General features: G+C 41.6%; 1 long non-coding RNA gene and 1 other non-coding gene across 2 annotated transcripts; one reads left to right on the forward strand and one right to left on the reverse strand.

Annotated features, from left to right (window-relative positions):
- Nucleotides 1-1137: 1137 nt before the first annotated feature.
- Nucleotides 1138-20573, reverse strand: LOC115894257. The gene is made up of 3 exons (XR_004054331.1): nt 20288-20573; nt 13691-14114; nt 1138-1609 (listed from the first exon to the last, which is right to left on the reverse strand). It is a non-coding gene; the product is annotated as an uncharacterized LOC115894257 (long non-coding RNA).
- Nucleotides 20574-20866: 293 nt separating this feature from the next.
- Nucleotides 20867-20973, forward strand: LOC115894384. Its single transcript, XR_004054514.1, has one exon. It is a non-coding gene; the product is annotated as a U6 spliceosomal RNA (small nuclear RNA).
- Nucleotides 20974-21472: the final 499 nt, after the last annotated feature.

The following is a 21472-nucleotide window of genomic DNA, read 5'->3' on the forward strand; positions in this document are numbered from 1 at the left end:
AAGTACAGTTGGTTAACTCAAATAATAAAAAGTATAGAGGACATGACAGCTCATGTCACATACCTAAAGGGGTACCACAGAGAAGAGGGAAAGGATGTATTCTCTCTTGGTCTTTGGATCAAAATGAGGACTGTTTAGTGAAAGCTACAGGAAAGCAGCTTTGACCCAGGATGATTATTATTTTGTGCATCCACCATAAATAACTGTGTGAGGCTCGGGTACATTCTCACACTCAAACTTTAATTTGAGCATTAGAGGGATATAGAAAGAAATTTGGGTTTGTGGCCAGATTAATAACTTGTTCAAGAAGTCTTTACTGAGATAGTGCCAGAGGATGCTGAGAAGCAGGGTGAATAAGTAACCAAAAAGGCAGGGCTTCTTCCTTTTTGAAGCTTCCAGTCTATTCAGGAATGCAGACAAGTCAGCAGGTAATCATGGTGTGCACAGGTGAGATGGACTGTGATAGGGAAGTTCAGGTGCCTCCCGCAGTGGGTGCTCCAGCATCCCAGGGGGCTTAGATGAAGTGAAAATGGGGGATGTGATAGGGGTGGAGGATGATCCAGCATGCATATGAGCTCTAAGGCAGGAGAGAGTGCACTTTGGAAAACCCTCCACAGTCCTTAAACTAGCCCGACTTCCCACTTTCAGTTCTACCCACTCTTGGCTTAGGAAATTTTCTCCTTTTTTTGCCCTGCAAATTAGCCTTGGTGGCTGAGCTTTGCTTTTTAGATTCTCATTGCTAAGGCTTATTTTGAGGCTTAGTGACCATCTCATTCCTACTGCTGGCCCACAGCAGGGAATCAGACCTTTAGTAGACATGGAGCTCTTCAAATACAGAGTGAACTTGGGACATCTGATCATGTAGGTCAAGATGAACACTACACGAGGGATAGCACAGAATATACCTGAACTGAGAGCCACATGTGAGTGAAGCTGTACTTGAGCTGACAATACTGACATTCAAAAAGCAACAGGATGATGAGAATGTTCTAGAAGTAGAGGGTAGTGATGGTTATACAACCTTATGAATATACTACTGCACACCTTAACATGGTGAATTTTATGGTATGTAAATTACATCTCAATAACAATTAAAAAAAAAAAAAGCCACAGCAGATGGTTGCTGGAGGAGGCTGAGCTCAAATACCCCTGGTTACACTTTCTCCTTTCCTTGTATTTACTGGAAGGAGAAGGATTTGTCCTGAGACAAATAGTTTTTTCATCTTCAGAAATTCCTGACAAGCTACAACCCTGTCAAGGCATGAAGAATTTGATTAGTGCTGACTTGATACACAGCCCATTAATTAGTACCTAAATAATTGCATGTTGCCTCTGTGTCATGATTTACAATTGCATGCATGCTTTGATCTTTCTCATCACAGGCAGCACTGAGAAGTGAAGGAATATTTGGGAGGATCAGAAGCTTGGTCCTGATTTTGTCATCAACCAGGACCTTGATGACTTCAAGGTAGTCCCCAAGCCCTGGGTTTCTGTTTTCTCAACTCTAACATGAGGGGCTAGATGCATCTGGTTTAGTTCGTCTCCATGATGGTTTAGTTCGTCTCCATGATCCTGTGAATTTCAGATGTTGAAAACCTTCAGAACAGCCCTGAAAGATGAACAGGTAGGAGTTATTGTCTATATTTTACCCATGAGGTAACTAATTTACAGGGCTCATTTGCTTTTGAACCAGTACCAGAAATGAGTTCATCTGAATTCTAGTCCCAAACTCTTAGCATGAGAGAAATGTAGACCTTTCGTTCCAGGAGTTTAGCATGTAGGAGGTATTCGACTGGTAAGGGATTAAGGCAAGATTATAGGTTCTTAAGAAACATAAGCAACAGAGACAAGAACATCAGAAAGGGCCACTGTGACTCGGGTCATGGCTGCTGATGGAGTTGGTAAGTCAGAAGAAGTTGTTTGCTGAGAAGTTTGCATTCCCTAGAGCCCAAGTGGGTGTTGCCAGGAAACCCTGAGTTTTCCAACTTGGCAATCAGTGCATAACTGAGTTTTTATAGGAAATTGCCCAGCTCTTTGGAAATTTTATGTGGTATAAATATGGTTTTGAAATTCTATATATTAGCTTAGCAAAAGGCGGAAACATTTTGGAACCCATGGATTTGGGAGATCTCCTGGCATTGCTGTTATAATTACTTTCAGCAGAATTGTACACTGTGACATTATATTGCTCAAAACGATTCAATTTTCTAATCTTTGAGACTTCTTAAAAAGAAATGAACCCCAAGTAGAGTGAAGGTGGACTGCAAAAAATAGCTTATTCTGAATGAAAAAAATTCATTCTTGGGTCTGCATCTAACAAACTGGCTGTGTGTCCTCAGACAATTCTCTTAATGTCTCAGATCCTCAACTTCTTCAACTGCAAATAAAGGGGTTAGAGGAGATCATCTTTAAGGCCCAACTCAGCTCTAACATACTATGATTGGATACAATATACTTGTCCACATTCTTCTGTCTAGCATTTGGGGATTTCTGCTCTTCCATCCTTTACAAATAGAACCTTTCACTGTCACATTCATTCTTCCTTGTCCTAAAAACAGAAAGCCCAGGCATATTCTGATGCCACTTCTGAGGGCCATAGCAGGTGGCACCTAGTGTCTCTACAATAACTATCTACATTCCTGTGGAAAGTTATCTCACAGAAGCATAGAGAACCTGGCCTTGTATATAAAGACAGTAAGGTATAATGATTAAAAGAATAGGCTCTAAAGTCAGGCAGACCTGGGTAAATCTGCCACCTACTAGAGAGCTTGGGCAAGCACGTTTACCATGCCTGGTACCTAGTGAGTGCTGTGGGCCTCTATTCTGGAGGGACAGCAGGGCCTTACGAAACCAGCATGAGATGGTAAATACCTTGCAGGCTGGATTTTCAAGAGGAAATGCCACCTTTTTCTCCAACATCTCTGGCAAAATTGCTAACCAAAAGGTACCAGGCCCAGCTAGTTATGAAGGGGATGGAAGTGATCTCTATCCAAGGGAAGAACATTTGATTTGAGGTTTAAAGGAGTTGCTTAGATTCTTATGAAGTAATAGAGGAAGAGAAGAGGCAAAGACAGAGAAGGGGATGGATGAGAATAAAGAACAAGAAAAGAAGCAGTAGGAGACAAATGAGAAGGTTAAAGCTGATAATTTTTACTTTATGATAAAAGGAATTTCTAACAAATTCTAACCATTTTAACAAGAAGAAACAAATTCACTAACTTATATATCTGCTTAAAGAAATGCATGGGCATTTTCTTTGCATGTGGAGTTTGTTTAAAAATCAGGCATTGAATGCTTTTTTAAAAATACCTAGATCTATTCTGGACATGCACATTCCAATTGATAGATAGATCAAAGTGTCTGATTTTCTTACTGGTAACTTGGCAGCAGTTGCCGGTGGCTTCTTATGAACCTATCAGCTGCTGTGGGATGGCAGAGCAGCTAACAGTCCAAGACTAGTTCACACAGGCCTGCAGCTCCCACATTCTGATGCATCAAAGCCACCGCAAGTTCCTAAAACATGGGCTCTGGATCCAGATGCTTTTGGTTCAAATTTTCACTTCATTATTTCTTAGATGTGTGACTTATGGCAATTACTTCCTTCTCTAAGGCTCAGTTTCCACATCTGTAAAATAGGGCTAATGACAGTATTTGCTTCATAAGATTGAGGGTTGAATGAGATAATGCACTTAGCTCAATACTCACCCATAAACTTTTTTTTTTTTTAGACAGAGTTTTGCTCTGTTGCCCAGGCTGGAGTGCAGTGGTGTGATCTCAGCTCACTGAAATCTCTACCTCCCAGGTACAAGCAATTTTCCTGCCTCAGCCTCCTATGGAGCTGGGATTACAAGCACATGCCAACACTCCCGGCTAAATTTTTTTGAATTTTTAATAGAGACAGGGTTTTACCATGTTAGTCAGACTGGTCTCAAACTCCTGACCTCAAGTAATCCACCCACCTCAGCCTCCCAAAGGGCTTGGATTACAGGCATGAGCCACCACACCCAGCCAACAACATTCAATACATACTCAATTACTATGTTCTTTTTCTGGGAACTCTAGAATGTAGGATCTTATGATTGGTCCCAAGTTCAAAGATACGGGCAAGTAAGTATAATATAAGAGTGTAGATACAGATTTTGTAGGATATATGCCATGGCCTCTATCCCATATCAATTTCATACCTATTTTCCAGAAGATAATATCCCAGAAGATATCCCTTGAAATCCCAGAAGATAAAAAAAGAATTTTTTTTCTAACAATTAGAAACATGATTTAAAAAACTACTAAAGGTATATTCATTCAGCCATGCAAATTGTAAAACCATAGCAATCATTCTATTTGTTTGGTCACAGTTTAAAAGAGGGAATTTGCTATAAGAAAAATAAATACAAACAAATACACAAAAAAAGTTGAATGCCACCTGCAGAAGAAGCACCAATCCAACTATTTTACTCTGCCTACCTTCACCATATTTCTCATAATTGCCTACGAAAAGTAGTTGCCATTCATTGTACCAGGCAGTGAGCTAAGTGCTTTATGGACCCTGCCTCATTTAACTGTCCCCAGAGCCCTATGAGTAGGCATGTTAGTGCCACGCCCATGTCACGGATGAGGAGATATGCCAGGTCAGAGAGGCGAGTTGGGATTCACACGCAGCAGACTTGTTCCAGGGCTGTGTTCTCAACACTGCATCATGCTGCTTCTGATCTGGATTGTCAAATCTTAGCACTCAGCACTCCTGGCTTGGGTAGAAGGGAATGGGCCCAGAGGTGCTGAGAATGCATCTCGTGTACACCTAGGGTGGAAGTTGGAACAGAGAGTATGTGGAGAGCCTGGGCTAAGACTGAAGCCAGCATGATGAAAACCAAACTCAAGCAGTTTTGTTTTTTAAAAACAATAGGAGGAGTTAAGTATAAATGTAAATCTCAGTTATCTTATCATACCACCCCATAGGTGCTTCCAGTAGTTACTTCAGAGCTATCAGACATATATCTGAAATAACGGTACTCTGCATATATTTGAGTTCTCTTCCCCAGCTTGACACTCCAAGGAGTCAGGTGTTCTCTGGGCCAGATCGTTTCCTCACAAACATTGCAATATGCCTAGCCTTCTCATTATATGGATGAAATGTCATCATATGGATGAAAAATGGGATTATTTTATCATTTGACTCTTCTCTCTAGGATTCAAGTGCTTTTATTTATAGACTTTCATGATTTAACCAGTTCACCCGAGAAGTAGGAAGAGGGCAGCTTTATTATTTTCAAACTGTGGACTGAGAAATTGAGATATGCAGAAAGAAATAAAGCTGCTCTGCAATTTGGAAAACCATCTGTGATGCTATAAAAACGTCTCACTGTACTCTCGACCACATAAATCACTATTTTTATTGCCTTCTCTCTGGATGAGATGCGGCTTAATTTGAGAGAGCTGTTTATCATTTGGCAAGCTAACAGAACCTAATTTCAAGTCTCCATTCTAGTGGGTGGTAAGAATAAAGGGAATTTTCTTTGAGGGAAAAGGAAATGATAAGAATAGGAAGGAAACAGTTAGATCTAAAAAAAATCGATTTTGAAACCCTTTGGATAATCATGGATTTAATTTGCCCAAACATGGTTGTGGGGTCACATGGATTGGGTTTGAATTCTAAGCCACCATTATGACCACTCACTGAATGTTTTTTCCTACCACTCCCGTTCTACAGTGAGCCCATGACTAAGATGACAACAGCTTAATTGAGTTGGTGCATGATATGGTTTGGCTCTGTGTCCCCACCCAAATCTCATGTTAAACCGTAATCTCAAGTGTTGGACATGGGACTTGGTGGGAGGTGATTGGATCATGAGGATGATTTCTAATGGTTTAGCACCATCCCCATAGTGCTGCCTCATGATAGAGTTCTCAGGAGATCTGGTTGTTTGAAAACATGTAACACTTCCCCGCCTTTCTCCTGCTGGCCATGTGAAGGTGTGCCTGTTTCTCCTTTACAACTTCTGCCTTGATTCTAAGTTTCCTGAGGCCTCCCTAAAAGCAGAAGCCTTTACAGCCCACAGAACTGTGAGCTGATTAAACATCTTTCTTTATAACTTACCCAGTCTCAGGTAGTTCTTTATAGCAATGCAAGAACAGACTAATGAAGAAAATTGGTACCAGAGAAGTGAGGCCTTGCTACAAAGATACCTGAAAATGTGTAAGCAGCTTTGGAACTGGATAATGGGCAAAGGGTGGAATTGGTTGGAAAGCTCAGAAGAAGACAGGAAGATGAGGAAATGTTTAGAACTTCCTAGAGACTTGTTTAATGGTTTTGACCAAAATGCTCATAGTGATATGGGCAGAGATGGCCAGGTTGATGAGGTCTCAGATAGAGATGAGGAACTTATTGGGAACTGGAGGAAAGGTCACTCTTGCTATGGTTTAGCAAAGAGACTGGTGGCACTGTGCTCCTGCTCTAGGGATCTGTTCAACTTTGACCTTGAGAGAAATGATTTAGGGTATCTGGCAGAAGAAATTTCTAAGCATCAAAGTGTTCAAGATCTGGCCTGGCTGCTTCCAAAAGCCTAACTCATCTGCATAAACAGAGAAATGACCTGAAACTGGAATTTATATATTGAAAAGGGAGGCAGAGCATAAAAGATTGGAAAATTTGCAGCCTGGTCATATGGTAGAAAAGAAAAACTCATTTTTCTGGGGAGAAATTAAAGCCTGATACAGTAATTTGTATAAGTAAAGAGGAGCCAAATACTAACAGTCAAGACATTGGGGAAAATGCCTATGAGGCATTTCAGAGATCTTTGGGGCAGCCCCTCCCATCACAGGCCTGGAGGCCTAGGAAGGAAAAATGGTTTCATGGGGCCAGGCCCATGGCTCTGCTGCTTTGTGCAGCCTTGGGACATGGTGCCCTGCGTCCCATCTGCTCCAGCTCCAGCTGTGGCTAAAAGGGCCCCAGATACTTCTCAGAATGCTGCTCCAGAGGGTGCAAGCCACAAGCCTTGGTGGCTTCCATATGGTGTTAAGCCTGCAAGTACAAAGAGGGTAAGAGTTGAGGCTTGGGAACCTCCACCTAGATTTCAGGCGATGTATGGAAAGGCCTGGATGTCCAGGCAGCAGTCTCCTGCAGGCGCAGACCATTCATGGAGAATCTCTAATAGGGCAGTGCAAAGGGAATATATGGAGTTGGAGCCCCCATACAGAGTTCCCACTGGGGCACTGCCTAGTGGAGCTGTGAGAAGAAGGTCATCATCCTCCAGACCCCAGAATGGTAGATCCACTGACAGCTTGCACCATGCACCTGGAAAAGGCACAGGCACTCAATATCAGTCCATGAAAGAAGCTACAGAGGATGTGCCCTGCAGAGCCACAGAAGCAGAGCTGCCCAAGGCCTTGGGAGCTCACCCCTTGCATCAGTGTGGCCTGGATGTGAGACACGGAGTCAAAGAAGATTATTTCGGAGCTTTAAGATTTAATGACTGCCCTGCTGGGTTTCGGACTTGCATGGGACCTGTAGCCTCTTTGTTGTGACTGAGTTCTCCTTTCTGGAAAGGGAGTATTTACCCAATGCCTGTACCCCCATTGTATCTTGGAAGTAGCTAACTTTTGTTTTTGATTTTACAGGTTCATAGGTGGAAGAGACTTGCCTTGTCTCAGATGAGACTTTGGATTTGGACTTTCGAGTTAATTCTGGAATGAGGGGGACCGTTGAGAAGGGATGATTGTATTTTACAGTGTGAGAGGACATGAGATTTGGGAGGGGCCAAGGGTGGAATGGTATGGTTGGGCTCTGTGTCCCTACCCAAATCTCATGTTGCATTGTGATCCCGAGTGTTGGAGTAGGGGTTTGGAGGGAGGTGATTGGATCATAGGGGTGGTTTCTAATGGTTTAGTACCACTCCCACAGTGCTGTCTCATGATGGAGTTCTCAGCAAATCTGGTTGTTTGAAAGTGTGTAGCATCTCCTTCGCCCCCTCTCTTGCTGGTCATGGCCTGTTTCTCCTTCACCTTCTGCCATGATTGTAAGTTTCCTGAAGCCTCCCCCAGAAGCAGAAGCCTATAGAGCCCACAGGAACCATGAGCTGATTAAACATCTTTTCTTTATAAATTACCCAGTTTCAGGCAGTTCTTTATGGCAATGTAAGAATGGACTAATAGAGTACACACTAGGATAGCACAAAGGAGAGGGCCCAGAACCAGAGGAGAGATAAGCAGCTCATTTTTTTCATCTTTCTCAATGTTTCTTGCTTCCTCTATGTTGTTCTCATCCATTTTTCATTTCATCCCATTTCCTCTTTTTTCCCTTTCATTTCCTCATTCTGGGACAGCAAGAGGTCATGTTCTTGCTGCCAACAGTTTCGACATTTTCAGTAGTCGTGACAGCCACAAAGCCAGGGCTGGACCTGTACAGAGGTCTGGTCTGCAACAGAAGGGAGTCTGTAGTGTGTAGGGGGTCTAAACAGCTGTCACTTAGATCCCAAGCTGCCTCTTCACTTTTAATTTTGCTCACAGTGGCTTTTGTCAAAGGCAATTTAAAAATTCAGGGCTAGGTAGTCTAATCTGTCAATCCTGTCTTTACTTTATGGTTTCCAGGTTTGTGTCTTACTTAGGAGGGCCTTCCCGATGCTAAAATTATATATGTAAACAGATATACCACAATTGACTAAACAGAAATTTGGGCAAGCTGGCACATTTGAAACAGGGCTGTCTCCTAAAATTTGGAACGTGTGGATAGCATGCATATGCTTGGACTCTAAGATTTACTTTCTCTGGAAAAATCCTTCTAGCTCCCTCACTCACTGCCTCTGCCTCCCAGCTCCACCCTAGCCATTTCATCTTATGGTCAGGGAGCATTCAGTTGCTAGGGCCAGAAACCCACTCAGAATAGCTTAAGTAAATGGGAATTACTTGCACAGTGATAAGGGAATACTATGAAACCCAGTTTGAAGAATTGCACCTGGATCACTGAAGGGCTAGAGTCTGGAGCTGCTCTTCCTCCTCCCTTTCTCTCAGTTATCTTTGTGTCTGCTCCATCCTCTCCCCCCAGTCAAGCATACTCTTAGCACATGACCTTAAATGACTGTGTAACTCAGTCCTTGAGCCCACAGAATCTTGTGAGTCTAGCACTCACAGACAACAAATGCCCTCAGGCTTTCTGTGTCCCAACTCCGAGTTCTAGATAAAGATATCTGATTGGTTACAGTGGGTCATGTCTAAAGTGGGTCTACTCCCAGTTCAATTATTGGTGGCCAGGGCCATGAGCCACATGGTTGCCCCTTGGGGCAGTGGGCAAGGTAAAGTTCACAAAGAAGATGTGGTGGGGAAGAAATGACCACTGTAACTCTGTGGTCCGGTTCCCACACCCATATTGTGATTTTTGCTCCCCTTCAAGTTTGCCCTTGATGTTGTCTCTAACTCAATTCTGTTTTCTCCCATGGTTAGATTTATACCAGATCCAGAACCTTTTAGGGAGGGCCGTGGTCCTGTCCCCTGGGGGAAGCTCTGATCTAAGACTGCTCCCTCATGGAAATTAAGAAGGGGAAAGCCTAGGCTACAGATAGAGAAGGATGAGTCATTCCAGCAGCCATGGCGAAAAGGACTCCTGGAGATGTAGGGACTGTTTATGTGGCCACTCACCATCATGCAGGCCCCCAATGGGGGCGAGGCGAGGAAGGACACAGAAAGGCTGCTCAAGTGCATTTCTGTTTTGCTTCCTACTGCAAACGACTCTTGTCATATGACTGGGAGAGTGTGGTGGTGGCAATAAGCAGAAAAACTTGAGTCTAAGAGTTGCTTTCTGAATTCTCTTATTAGGATCAATGTAGTCTAAAAAAGTTGACTTTTGAGAAAATAAATCTTTTCTGTTTTCTGCAGCGAGACTAAGGATTTAGTGGTGAATTATAGGTGGGAACGTGGTGGGACTCTGACTGGTTATACGGTCTCTGTGAGACTCAATTCTTTTATCTCTAAAAGAGAGAACTGTCTACCTGGTGAGAGAAGATCTTTTGGGAGCCCATTAAACTCTAACATATGTTATTATACAGTAAGTTCTCACTTAATGGCATTGATAGGTGCTTGGAAACTACAACTTTAAGCAAAATGACATATAACAAAAGCATTTTTTTCTCATTAATGTTATAACAAAACATTGAAGGAAGTGACATTATTTATGAACCTGCTGTATGTTGTTTTGCTTAAAGTTACAGATTCCAAGAACCTATTGATGACATTAAGTGAGGACTTACTGTACTAGTATCATTTATAACTTACAAAAATGACTTAATTAATATACCACAAAATATGCAGATTTCATGTTAGAGACCAGATAAATATGAATATTTTGTTAAAATGTCTGTCTTCTCCATCCTGGCTAACATGGTGAAACCCTGTCTCTACTAAAAAATATAAAAGACTAGCTGGGTGAGGTGGCGGGTGCCTGTAGTCCCAGCTACTCGGGAGGCTGAGGCAGGAGAACGGCATGAACCCGGGAGGCGGAGCTTGCAGTGAGCTGAGATCTGGCCACTGCACTCCAGCCTGGGCCACAGAGTGAGACTCCGTCTCAAAAAAAAAAAAAAAAAAAAAAAGTCTGTCTTCTCCATTTTACCAATCTTCACCAACCTCCTCCCTCCAGAATATTCCTCCAGAATATAAAATGCCTCGTCAACATGAGAGAACAGCAGGAAGCACCAATTTGTGGTAATCCTCTGTATGGAGGAGGCTGTTACATAACCACAAAGGCACAAAGCTGCAGTTTTGAGAACATCTTCCCACGCCAGTTCTAAGCACTGACCTCAGCTATGGTTGCTAACACGGGAATCAGCACTGGTGACTTTGAGCTATCAATCATCCTTTCCTAACACATGATTCTTTTGGAAAAATATGTGAGATTGGAGATTACCTATGATGGTTTGGATTTAGATTTTGCCTCAAGGTTCAGGTAATGGTAAATAGGCAGGAGTTTAATAGGAATTACGGTTATTTGATAATTCCTGGGCCACTGCAGATAGAAAGGGTTGGCAATTTTGTCATTTGGACTGCCTCTGATTGAAGGCGCAGGCCTGTTTCACGAAGCTGTGAAACATGAACATGGCTGTATCTGCATCAAAGTAAGTGGTAACCAGGTTAATAGTATTGATAACCATGTTCATTTTACAGGAAACACAAACACGAATCACTTGTTCTTACTTTTCTTTTACAGTGGTCTCAAGTAGTCAAGACCCCCTGTTGGGAGGAGCTTCTATTCCTGCTCTGTGGAAGAAATGGGCGTGCCAGATGCCCGGAAGATCAGAGGCTCACATTCCAGGTGGAGCACCCTTGTTCTTCTCATCAGAATCAACTAGAGAGATGGGCTCCCTCTCCATCCCTACCCAGGGACATTGGTCAAGCTGAAAGCAAAGACAATCCATTGCCCCCAGGAGAACTGGTCTTACTCTAAATCAGGGGCCTGCAAACTGTTTCTGTGAAGGTCGGGATAGTACATTTTTTGCCTGTGTGGGCCTTCCAGTCTGTCTCAGTTACTCAACTCTGTGATTTCGAGCAACCATTAGACAGTATGTAAATGAGTGAGCATGGCCCCATCTGGCCCTCCACCCACAGGCCATAGTTTGCTGACTCCTGCAAAAGAGTAAAACCCTTTATGAACTAGAGAGTTCCATGCTTGAACATGGGTCCAGAAAATACGGGAAGGCAAACCTCACACATTTGTGGTTGTGTGCCTCCTAAGTGCTTTGTGTCACTGTTGGCTTCCAATTCCTAGGAAGGGCCTTGGGAACCAACCATATGTTGACTCAGGGAGAAAACGACTTTTGGGAGTGAGAGTCAGAGAATGGGTACCACGTACCCTTCAGAGCCCTCAGCTTTCAGATTGACACAGTAACAGATCGTAGTCTACTAAATTCTCTGGCTTAAAGCATGGAGCCACACTTACCCTGCCAGGCTGGTGCCCCGGTTCTTGGACATGGCTAGCAGTAGCCATGAGGAATGAGCATGTGGCTAGTACAGAAGAAAGAATGCTAGGTGGCACTTGGTCAGCAACTTTCCAATATCATGTTTCTTAATTGTATCACCAAATGTGTATTATCATCCTGTCTTAAAGAAAAGAAATATGAGCCTCTCCTGCCAGACAGAAATTTCCAGGCAGCAGAAGCATGACTTTGGCATTATGGCAGACAGAGAGGTGTCCTGTTCTTGTGCCTTTCCTTCAACCTGCCTGATCCCAGCTCTGCTCAGCAGTGACCCATGCTCTCTTGACCACTTGTCTCCTGCAGACCTGTAATTTGTCCACTTTGCTCCATCCTGGGCTGCTGGAACTACCCCCCCATTTGGGGCTTCTCCTCCAGGGGTTCACCCAAGTTTAGAAAAGCAATAAAATAGCCAGCATGCAGACCAGCCTATCCTTTTAATGAATGTCTTTGAAGCTACCATGTTCTAAAACATTTTCAGCATGTTTTGAAGCTTTTTTATTATTACTATAAGGAACATTCTGAAACTAATGCTATGGTTATGAGGAACTCAGAGCCATCCCCAATATGATTCCATTTCCCAACAAGTTCAAGAAACAGAATCCAGGCACGTAGTATATGAACAATGCCAAAAGATGCAACCAATACAGCAAAACTTCATGGTGTTAGAGACATGAAGGAGGTCGGAAATTACCCTCTAAGTTTGTTCTTTTAGCTCATTATTTACTTTTAAAGTACTGATTGTGCAGAACCCAAGGACAGCTGCACATTTATTGCACATTTATATTCACTGCTTCCTGATGACATTAAATGTAAATGCCTGCAGCAAGGTATTGGTAAACTGTCCAGGGGAAGCACGAATTAGAAAAAATACAAAATAGGTTTCCCTAAGCCCATGAATTTACCATATCAAGAATATGTAAGATACATTAATTAGTTCATTAGTAGGCTTCAAGACATTGCAGATGGTGGGGAAGGTGGGGGCGGGGGGTGGGCAGGCACTACTGACTCAAAAGTTATTGTGCATGGGACACTTTGCCAAACTCTGAGGCCTGTGTGGGTTGAGCCACATATGTTGGGGCCTCCATCAGGACTGGGTGGAGGCCAGGGCAGGACACAGTGATCTGGAGCTGAGGAGTACAACACACAACTCCACAGGAGCCTCAGAGTTTAGTACGTGTGCAGGGTAGTATGTTGGGGCAATGTGTGTCTGTCTGAGAGTCTTCTACAGCTGAGAGCCTGGGGTCCCCAAGGAAATAGGGTGATGCCAGCAGGGAAGAGCCAAAAATGCTAATCGGCCTTCAAAATTCAGCATACAATGGGGATATCCTGATTCCAAGCAGAGAAGCTAAAAGAAATGCAGTTCACCAAGGCATGGAGTTCAGGTGCCTTGTCCCAGGACCTATGTAGCATTGAGACTCCCTGAGGTCCTTTAAATGATGCAATTATCAAGCCTCTTTTGAAGATCTTTTTAAAATGCTTTTTCTTGTTGCATTGTCTTTTTGTTCTCAAGGAAATATAGGCCCTTTGGTGAACTGTTTTATAACTACAGCATTGGCTGTAAGGAGGTGTTCATATTCTCTTAGTATAATAACATCAAAAAGCTGAAAGAAGTCAGAGATTTCTGGGAGGGAAATGGCTTCAGAATATGCCCCTCAGGCTGCCATAGATCTGACACACCAGAAACATTTGGAAGACAGACCGGAGTTAGATTCCATAACTCAGGCTATGTGGCCTACCTGCTGGGGCTCCTATGGCCTTCCCATCCTCCACTCCCCAAGTTGTGGCAGAAGAGCCCCTTCCAAATTGTCCTGGGTCTGATTAACCTCGGTATGTTAGAAGGCAGGGGGTTGTCAAAGGCCAGGATATTCTTTGCTGTCTCTCATTGTGCTGAAGTTGTTGAAGCCTGGAGTACCAACCGGGATTTCAGACAGCTTGGAGAATGTCCTTTCTGGTTCTCCAACGGGGCCTCTTATTTGATGGGTAGCTGAGAAAGAGGAAGGCAAGGGGGCTTTAGATCTTCTGGAAATCTTGATTCTTCAGAGTTGATTGACTCATCTCTTCCCTGGAGTCAGCGACAGGCAAATTCACAATTTCACTTAATGCTTACAAATTCCAACAGAGGTGAATAGCTCAAAAATGGCCAGTATTCTGGGCTAGAACCTGATGAAAGAAAGAGATACAGAAGGAAAACAGTGTCCTGCCACAAAGTAGCAAAGACATATTGCCTTGGTGTCAACACACTTATACTTAAAGCTTGGTTCTGCCACTTAAAATGAAGTGACCTACTGCTAATTGTTAACTTCTCTGAGTCTCAATTTGCTCATCCATAAAAATAATGCCTCAGTGTTGCAGTGAAGGCTTCCTATAAAGTGACCAGCAGGCAGCTAGACATAGTAAGTGGTTGGTGCAAAGTAGCTGCTGCTGGGATGCTTAGGTTTTCGTTCTGTTTAAGCACTCATCTAGAACTGATGTGCTATTACATCTATTTGACTGTCCTGCAAACAAAAGATAAATTGTTTCCTAGGAGTATTTTATTTTTCTAAGCTAAACACTTGGTGCATAGCAGCTTACCACTTGCATTTAATTTTCTTTTTTTGTATAAAATAAACTGAAAAACCAGTTCTTTTTTTGGCAGAATTTAATCATTGAACCTATTTTTAAAATGCTCTTTGTGTACTTTCTTTCCTTTTTAGAAAATTCCTTTTGATATTTAGGAAAATGTTTAATTTTGTTCTAATGGCTACCTTTGTAGGACTCCATTACCTTTTTAAAATTTTTTTAATCTTTTACCCTCTGGTCTGTCAGTTTTAAATAGTATCTTTTGCCTCCCTATTACTTATAGTGTAAACTCAATGATCTTATTCTACTTTCTTCTTTCTTACCCACTTCTCCCATTTTAAAAATTGTACTACTTCTATTCTGTTAGAAAATGCAATGTTTAACTACCATTCTTATATCCATATCTCCAACCTTGTCTTAGTCCTAGATCTATATATGAAATGCCCACCTTCAATCCTCCTGCTGAAGTGTCTGCAGTCAGCTCTTAGTTGAATAAAGTACAATTAATTCTGCAGTGGATTCATCAGGAAGGGCATGTGGGCACAGTATTCTTGTGTTCTTGCATCTTCAAAACTGTTTTTCTATATCATTAATATTTGAAGAACCGCTCGGCTAGATATAAAGTTCTTGACTTGCATTTTCTCAAGCTTCTCAAAGTGCGCTTCACTCACGTCTTGCTTTGTATGTTGTTGTTGAGAAATCCAATGTCAGTCGAATCCTCTTCTCCTTTCAAGCTATTTTATGTTTCCTCCAAAAGGCCATATGGATTCTTTTCTTCCTCTTTAAAGCTTGGCAGTTCTACTAGGATATGGCTCTGATATAATCATGCCAGGTCAACTTTTTCAAGAGAACCCTTTCACTTGTAGATTCAATTCCTGATTTATTTCCAGAAAGTTTTCTTGGATTATAATTTTAAATAATAGTTATATTCCATTGTTTTGCTCTCCTCGTCCAAGAACTCCAGTTGGACATCCTTGGCCGGTCTTCCACTTCGATCACTTTCCTCTGACCTTTTTCATTTCTTTCTTTACCTCCCTTTTGCTCTCTTGTTGTTTTCCTGCTTTTCTTCAATGCCTTTTACTAAATTTCCATTTAAATTTATTCTCCCGTGGGCCTCATAATTTTGTCTACATTTCTGGTATGATTTTGCCATTTTCTTTGATATTCTTCCTATGTTCAATGACTATCATTTCATTTCTTCCTTTTCTTCTTTCTTGATCCATTAGTGTTGCTGCGTTTTCGATTTCTGATTCAGTTTTATATTTTGGATTCTTTTTATATATCTCCAAACTCTATTCTGAGGAAAATTAATTTTTGTGGGAGTATTATGTTACAATTTTCCTTAGCTCATGGTTCCCCCCACCACGCCCCGCCCCTGAGGTGAGGGAGTATTTTCTTCAGTTGAGTTACCTGGGTTCACTTTTTACAACAATTTTATTTGGATATGATTGCTGTTTTTCTGTACTTCTTCATTCTCTGGAGAGAGTTCCTCATGTGACAGCAGCATCTCCTTTTAGTTCTGCCCTTTTCTGTGAAGTTTCTTTTATGGAAGATGTTGATGGTGAAGTTAGGAAGAAAAAGAAAAGGACTACTGTGTCTTTTTTCCTAGAAACATTAATTTTATCTTTTCTTTTTTCTTTCCTTTCACAGCTATTTCACCGAGGAATACCTCCACTTCTCTGTATCTCATTCTCCCTAAGAAGCAGTGCTTTTCCAGGGCTGCCACTTCTGGGCCTCACTCATTTCAAATCTTTTCCCTGCAGCTGGTAGTGTGAACTGCCAAGTTCCAAATTGTGTAGAGCCTTTCTTAACTTAGTTGGGCTTTCTTTTGAGAGTATGCATACCTTATGTAAGTCCTTAATGCCCTCTACTATTTTTGATACAATTCTTTAATACTTCCCTACTTCACTTTCTATACCCATAGGCTTGAAGCAGTGGGCAAAAGGGAACTGTTAGAATATGGTGCATTTGTCTACTTGCTGATAATTTACAGCTTGTAGTATTCTCCAATTCTTAGTAATGCTAAAGCCATAATGTTATTTTCTATTTTCACTCTATTTATTTGAAGGGTTTTGTAAGTTGCATGGGGAGATTTGAAGTCAAGCAGCTGCCATCATTTTCCATTCATGTTTGGTGTTCATTGAACTTCTTGGATTTGCACGTTGATATTTTTCATCAAATTTGGAAAAAATTTTGACTGCATATTTTTTCGAAACTTTTTTATCTCAATCTCTCTTCTTTTTTATCTCAAATCTTTTTCTCCTCTTTTTTTGGGGACTTTAATTACATTAATATTTGAATGCTTAATACCATTTCACAGATAACAGAGACTACCTCTAGCCTTTTTTCTCTTAGCTTTACTTTGGATAGTTTCTACTGCTCTGTCTTCAGGTTCACTGATCCTTTCTTTTGCAGTGTCCACTCTGCTGCTAAGCCCATCCAGTGAACTTTTTATTTTAGATATTTTATTATTATTATCATATTCATTTCTCTACTGAGAATATCCATTTGTTTACTCATTATCTTTATCTTTTTATTTAAACCTGTAAACATATGCATAATGGCTGTTTTAAAGTCTGTGTCTATTAATTCCAACATCTCTGGGTCTGTTTCTATTTTTTGCTAATTTTTTTCCTGGCTATAGGTAACATTTTGCTACTACTTCACATGACTAGTAATTTCTGATTGTGTGCTGGTTATTGTAAATTCTTGAAACTTCCTTCTCTTGGCTCCTGTGACACAATGATCTCTAGGTTTTCCTACTACTACTTTGGAATTCTGTCCATCTTATTTAACATTCATTATCCTCTACTTGATTTCCAAATGTCAGAGATCCTCATGGCTCAATCTTATATTTTATCTTTTCTCACACTATATTTTCTCTTTAGGCAGTCTCATCTACACCCTATGCTTCAATCACCACCTATACACTCATGATTCAAAACCATATAAATTCAGGTGAGACCTCTTCTCTGACTAACTCCAGACTAATTGCTACTTGTTTCAATAATACATCTATCTCACTGTGTCCAGAACCAATATTGTGATTTCTCTGGCCTGCCTACATGTGCAAACACACACACACACACATACACATGCAATGAAATAGGGAACTTCTTCTAGTGATATAAATTTCAGTGAATTATACCACCATCACTTCAATCATGCATGTTTGAAATATAGGCATCTTGACACCTCTGTCTTCCTCATCCCCCATATACATTCCATCTTGAAATTGTGTTGATTTTATACTTCCACTTCTCTCCATTGCCATCTCTCTCTGCCACTATCCAGTTTTTAGCTCCCACCACCTCTCATCTGCATTATGAAATAGCTCCAAATTTATTGTGCACATCTAATCTCACCCTGCTACAATCCATCCTCCAAATCATTGCCAGCATTACATTTTTGAAATGCAAATCTAATAATGCAAATCTAATTCATTCTCTCTCTCTCTATTTGTGTCTCTCTGTCTATATACATACACACACACACACACACACACACACACACATACACACAGACACACACAGTTTTAAAGAAGTCTACAATTGTTGTCCATTGCTTTTTGGATGAAAACAAAAATCATTAACATGGGCTGGTCCCTACCTGATTCATGTTACCATGCTTTCCTTGCTGTCTCCTATCCCTCTCTGTTGTCTTGGTCCTATCTGTTCTGGATTTCCGGGAGCATATCTGCCTCTGGTCTCTGCCTGTGCTATCCTGTCTGCATTAAATGCTCCTTCATCTCCTCATCACCTCCTCCAAACCTGAAATTAATTGTCATTTTCTGGGGGAGGCCTTCCCTGAATTCCTTGGCCAATCTCACACTTATACTCACACTGGCACAATGTACCTCTCATTTGTAGTCCCTATAACATTTGTAATTTCACATTTATTTCCATGATTCTTTCATTCAGGTATGACACCCCGACTGAATTATAACTATCATGAAACCAAGGATTGTGTCTGTTTTGGCACACTCATATTTCCAGTATTAATCATAGTGTCGATGTTCAATAAATATTTGTTGAATCAGTGAATAATGAATAAAAAGTACTCCTCCATGGTTCTTTTTTATTCTCATGCTTAGCTCTCACTCTACGTTTCTAACAAATGGCCTAAGCAGAGGAGGATGCTAAAGGGGCTGTTAAGGCAGCAAGAAAATCAAGTAACACAGAAACAGAGTCAGTTGGTTCTTTGCCCTTAGGATTCTCAGAAGAATTTTTTGTTTCTGCCTTCAAAATGAAGCTGGAATATTAAAACTGATCTTTTGGTCCCTGGAAGATGAAGTACAAACCATCATCAAAAAGTATCTACTGTTGGGACTGGTGGTTCACTTTGTCCTTCCCTCCTATAAGCCATGAGAAGGAATCAAAATGATTCTATCATCAAGGGCATTACAAATCCTGGATCTTCACCTGATTTTTAATGCTTCACATCTAGCACAAGCACTTTCATTTTCAAGGGATTCCATACTATATTGTCTAGCCCCTGGCTGGGCTGGGATATAATTATCTTGGTGGAATAGGATCAGCATGTGTAAGAGTGGGATACTGTTGGGCACTGTATTGAAAAGATTAACCCTGGGGAGGTGAAGGTGATTATTAAGATCAACTCTGAAGCAATGACTGGTGACCAGAAATGAGTTGATGTCAGAAATTTCTACAGAGATGGTGATAGCTTAGAAAGGTGAAAATCCAGTAAATAGTCTGGGATTTAAAAACTCAAGTAAGGGATACAAGGGATGATGCAGAAATTATGTGCAGTAGAAAAGGCAGATGTCAGGGGTAGAAATATATCACCAGGCAAGTGAGGCCAAGGACATGCCCATCTGGAACACAAGGCAGAATCTCTTCAGTAAGTTGGCTTTATTGGTGTTAGTCGTTTTTATCTATTCCTGATGCTCATGTGATATTTTCTCTTTCTGTTTCTTGGGTGAATTTTGGTATCTCAAACACATACAAGGAGAAAGACAGAAGTTCTTAGGTAGTTTTTTGGTAATAGAAGTTAGATTTTTTTTTTTTTTTTGTAAGGAAGAAAAATACTGGGAGAGATTGATCGTTCCTTATACAAAGGCCTTCATTCCTCATGAAAATAGAACTTTCAGTCAAGAACTTGGTCCTTTAAAAAAGAAAAAGGAAGAAAAGAAAGCATGAGCTCTATCCCTCTTTTGACTAAATACTGCCACTGACTTTCCTGTTTGGAACTAAAGGCTGTCTCTTGTTCCACAGGTCAAATGCATGCTTTTTAAAATGCCACTTGGCCCCTTGGGTTCCCCATTCTCAGTAGAAAAACAAAATGGTCAATAATTTATTTCGACATGCAAACTTAGCTGAACTTTTTTTTTCGTGATTTAACCCCACAGATGTAAAGTGAAAGAGTTCCCGAAAAGCAAGTGAGAGCCATGAGATTGCTACAAGTCTGTGAGCACATTTTTTTCAAGGCTTACAGAATCCCAGAGCTTGCCGTTGCTTCAGGAAAAAGAACTGGTTGACACCTAACAGGTTTTAAGCCATGAGAAGCTGAGGCCCATCGTGAGGAGGGCAGGGGCAGCGGGGCCAGGGCCACATACTGCGAGGTCACCCACCTCCTACCTCACCACCCCTGCTGAGACGTCTGCTGGGTGGGAGGAGGCTCATTGCCAGAGAACAGTCTGGTGTTTTCTGTTCCTGCTGCAGGAAGTCCCCCTTCTCCTGCCACCCCCACAGCTCCTCAGCCTGGAAACCACTTTTAGAGAGGAGAAGGGAAGCAAAGCTTTCAAAAGCACATACCTGTGGGGTTTGAAGGGAGGGGCCCCTTGTTCGAGTATTTCTCCCCCAAACTTGAAAGGACACTTCAGATTCATTAATTTTAGTTTTGATGTTTCTTCAGTAATTAAGAAGCCACTAAGAAAAATTGACCCTGGGAAGACAAATTCCTGAAGCTGAGTCAGATACAGCCAGCTCTTACCACACCACCTGACCGTCAGTTCCCTCTGACCTCATCTCTTCCAACCTCCTCTCTGTCTGACTCAGCAGTGGCCACACAGGCCTCCCTGCTGATTCGAGAATGGCTCCCACCTGAGGCCTTGGGCCCCCCTTGTTTTTGCCCCCACTTATCCATCTGGCTTCCCCCTCACTGCTTCCAAGGCTCTGCTCAGAGAGCATCCTGTCAGACTGGTGTTTCCTGGCCATGCTGAGTATATCTTTCCCCTATTTCATTTTCCTTCGTGGCACCTTTTACCACCTAATACATTCAATGGGTCTATGTTTGTTTGTAGTAAGTCTCGCATGACTAGAATGCAAGATCCATGTGAGAAGAAACTTTCTGCTCTACCCTTGGCACATAGTGGGTGTTCAAAAAATATTCAAGTGCTCGCTTCCGCAGCACATGTACTAAAATTGGAACGATACAGAGAATATTAGGACGGTCCCTTCATAAGGATGACATGCAAATTTATGCAGCATTCCATAATTTCGAGAAATGCAAATCAAAACCACAATGAGCTAACATCTCATACCAGTCAGAATGGCTATTATTAAAAAGACAGAAAATAATAGATGCTGGTAAGGCTGCAGAGAAAAGGGAAAGCTTATACACTATTAGTGGAAACACAAGCTAGTTCAGCCACTGTGGAAAACAGTTTGGAGATTTCTCAAGGAACTCAAAATAGAACAACCATTTGACCCAGCAATCCCACTACTGAGTATATACCCAAAGGAAAATAATTCATTCTATCTTAAAGACACAAGTGCTTATACGTTCATTGCAGGACCATTCACAATAGCAAGGACATGGAATTGAAGTAAGAGCCCATCAACAGTGGATTGGATAGAGAAAATGAGGTACAAATACACCATGGACTACTATGCAGCCATAAAAAAGAATGAAATCATGTCCTTTCAGCAACATGGGTGGAGCTGGAGGGTATTATGACCTCCATAAATGACCTAATGTAAGAACCTAAAACAAAATAT

Source organism: Rhinopithecus roxellana, chromosome 17 (genome assembly GCF_007565055.1).
Source record: "Rhinopithecus roxellana isolate Shanxi Qingling chromosome 17, ASM756505v1, whole genome shotgun sequence".
Taxonomy (NCBI): domain Eukaryota; kingdom Metazoa; phylum Chordata; class Mammalia; order Primates; family Cercopithecidae; genus Rhinopithecus; species Rhinopithecus roxellana.